Consider the following 3,483-nt stretch of genomic DNA (forward strand, 5'->3'; position numbering starts at 1 on the left):
AGTGACATTAGTCTTTAGTTTTCTTTCTTGGGAACAATTTTTGTTGGGTTTTAGCGTCAGTGTTACACTTGCTTCACAAAGACAGTGGAGGCTTTCCTCCTTCCTCTGCTTTATAAGATCGTAAGTAGAAATGGATTATCTGTTCTTTAAAGATTGGTTGATCCTCCATGAAGCAGTCTAGGCCAGTGCATTTATTTGGGGGAGGTGGAGGTCTGGGTAGCACTGAGATATTCGCCATTCCTTCCGTAATGATCGATTTAAATGTTCTTGAATGAATTTGGTAAATTATGTTTCTCTAGAAAAGTACCCGTTTTATCCAGGTTTTAAAATTTATTTGCCTGAGGCTTCCGAAAATAAATTCCTTTAAATGACTATGTTACTCTTGTTTCTGATACTGTATATTTTGTGCTCCCCCTTTTGATTAGGTTAGTTAGCTAATGAGATTATCTACCCCCCTCCTTTCCAAAATGAAACATCTTTAAGATCCATTTATTAGTAATTACCCTTTTCTGGTTTCTAATTCATTAATTTATGCATTTGTCTTTATTAAAATGCTCCTGCTTTGCTTTTTAAAAAATTTTTTGAGAGGCTTAGATCTTTATACTGCTAAACAAGAAAAAAAGGAAAATTACGGCTCTGAATTGTCCGAGCACTGCTTTAGATGTATCCTATAGGTTCTAACATGTATTTTTATCAGTACTTTCTAAACACTCTGTGGGCTTCCCAGATGGCCCTAGTGCGTAAAGAATTCACCTGCCAATGCAGGAGACACAATAGACTCAGGTTTGATCCCTGGGTTGGCAAGATCCCTGGAGGAGGGAATGGCTACCCACTCCAGTATTCTTGCCTGGATAATCCCATGGACAGAGGAGCCTGGCAGGCTACAGTCCATGGGGCCACAGAATTTTGGCTTTGATTTCTTCTTTGGCTTCAAGCTCATCTGAGTTCCATCTATGAGCCCAGGTAGTGGGTGCTTTTGTGTTTTGTTATTTCTAGTTCTATTGCATTATAATCAGATAACACTAAGATTTCTACTTTTTTGGACATCAGTGAAGTTTTCTTTGCCATATAATCTCTGGGTTTTTTGTGAGTTTTATGACTTTTTATGGGAATTTGAAAAGATGTGGCTTTTTTTCAGGGCTCAGAGTTTAGTATTTACCAATTATATCTACCCCATTAATTCAGTTCAGTTCAGTCACTCAGTTGTGTCTGACTCTTTGCGACCCCATGGACTGCAGCATGCCAGGCTTCCCTGTCCATCACCAGTTCCCAGAGCCTGCTCAAACTCATGTCCATCGAGTCGGTGATGTCATCCAACCATCTCATACTCTGTCATCCCCTTCTCCTCCCGCCTTCAATCTTTCCCAGCATCAGGGTCTTTTCCAATGAGTGGGTTCTTCGCATCAGGTGGCCAAAATATTGGAGTTTCAGCATCCATCCTTCCAATGAATATTCAGGACTGATTTCCTTTACAATTGACTGGTTTGATCTCCTTGCAGTCCAAGGGACTCTCAAGAGTCTTCTCCAACACCACAGTTCAAAAGCATCAATTCTTTGGCGCTCAGCTTTCTTTATAGTCCAACTCTCACATCCATACATGACCACTGGAAAAACCGTAGCTTTGACTAGCGGGACATTTATTGGCAAAGTAATGTCTCTTTTTAATATGTTGTTTAGGTTTTTCATAGCTTCTCTTCCAAGGAGCAAGCGTCTTTTAATTTCATGGCTGCAATCACCATCTGCAGTGATTTTGGAGCCCAAGAAAAGAAAGTCTGTCACTGTTTCCATTGTTTCCCCATCTATTTGCCATGAAGTGATGGGATCAGATGCCATGATCTTTGTTTTCTGAATGTTGAGTCTTAAGCCAGCTTTTTTACTCTCTTCTTCTATTTTCATCAAGAGGCTCTTTATTTCCTCTTTGCTTTCTGCCACAAGGGTGGTGTCATCTACATATCTGAAGTTATTGATATTTCTCCCGGCAATCTTGATTCCAGCTTGTGCTTCATCCAGCCCGCCATTTCGCATGATATACTCTGCATATAAGTTAAATAAGCAGGGTGACAGTATACAGCCTTGACGTACCCCTTTTCTGATTTGGAACCAGTCTATTGTTCCATGTCCGGTTCTATTGCTTCCTGACCTGTATACAGATTTCTCAGGAGGCAGATAAGGTGGTCTGGCATTCCCATCTCTTGAAGAATTTTCCACAGTTTGTTGTGATCCACACAAAGACTTTGGCATAATCAATAAAGCAGCAGTAGATGTTTATCTGGAACTCCGTTACTTTTTTGATGATCCAATAGATATTGGCAATTTGATCTCTGGTTCCTCTGCCTTTTCTAAATCCATCTTGAACATCTGGAAGTTCTTGGTTCACATACTGTTGGAGCCTTCTTGGAGAATTTTGAGCATTACTTTGCTAGCATGTGAGATGAGTGCAATTTTGCAGTAGTTTGAACATTCTTTGGCATTGTCTTTCTTTGGGCTTAGAATGAAAACTGAGTTTTTCCAGTCCTGTGGCCACTGCTGAGTTTTCCAAATTTGCTGGCATATTGAGTGCAGCACTTTCCAGCATCATCTTTTAGGATTTGAAATAGCTCAGCTGGAATTCCATCACCTCCAATAGCTTTATTCGTAGAGATTGTTCCTAAGGCCCACTTGACTTCTCATTCCAGGATGTCTGGCTCTAGGTGAGTGATCACACCATCATGGCTATCTGGGTCATGGAGATCTTTTATGTGGAGTTCTTCTGTGTATTCTTGCCACCTCTTCTTAGTATCTTCTGCTTCTGTTAGGTCCATACCATTTCTGTCCTTTATTATACCTATCTTTGGATGAAATGTTCCCTTGGTATCTCTGATTTTCTTGAATAGATCTCTAGTCTTTCCCATTCTATTGATTTCCTCTATTTCTTTGCACTGATCACTGAGGAAGGCTTTCTTATCTCTCCTTGCTATTCTTTGGAACTCTGCATTCAAATGGGTGTATCTTTCCTTTTCTCCTTTGCCTTTTGCTTCTCTTCTTTCCTCAGCTATTTGTAAGGCCTCCTCAGACAGCCATTTTGCCTTTTTTGCATTTCTTTTTCTTGGGGATGGCCCCATTAATTAGGTCTTGTGTATTGTACTTACCTGTCATGATAGAGAAATGGATTAGATACCTACTGGTAATGTGTGCCAGTCTGCTGCTTCTTGTAGCTCCTAAAGCTTTGGCCTTATAAATGGTGATGCAATGCTATTTAATGCACAGATATTAGTACCTTAAATCTTCATAGTGAATTGCATCCTTCTTGGCTGTATTTAATACTTTTTGGCCTGGATTCAACTTTATCTATTAAGATGGTAACCTCATATTAAGATGCTTTTTTAATTCACAGTTTTTCTTGAAACCTTTGCCAGTCCTTTTATTTCAACCTTTCTGAATTACTTTGTTTAGCTGTGACTCATATAATATAGAGTTGAATTAAGCTTTGTGATCCAATCTGAA

General features: G+C 39.6%; 1 protein-coding gene across 5 annotated transcripts in view; it reads left to right on the forward strand.

Annotated features, from left to right (window-relative positions):
* The window catches only part of FAM222A (family with sequence similarity 222 member A), a 61,424-nt gene that overhangs the window by 35,240 nt on the left and 22,701 nt on the right, over positions 1-3,483 (forward strand). The window lies entirely within an intron of this gene.

The sequence above is a fragment of the Bubalus bubalis genome, chromosome 17 (genome assembly GCF_019923935.1).
Source record: "Bubalus bubalis isolate 160015118507 breed Murrah chromosome 17, NDDB_SH_1, whole genome shotgun sequence".
Taxonomy (NCBI): domain Eukaryota; kingdom Metazoa; phylum Chordata; class Mammalia; order Artiodactyla; family Bovidae; genus Bubalus; species Bubalus bubalis.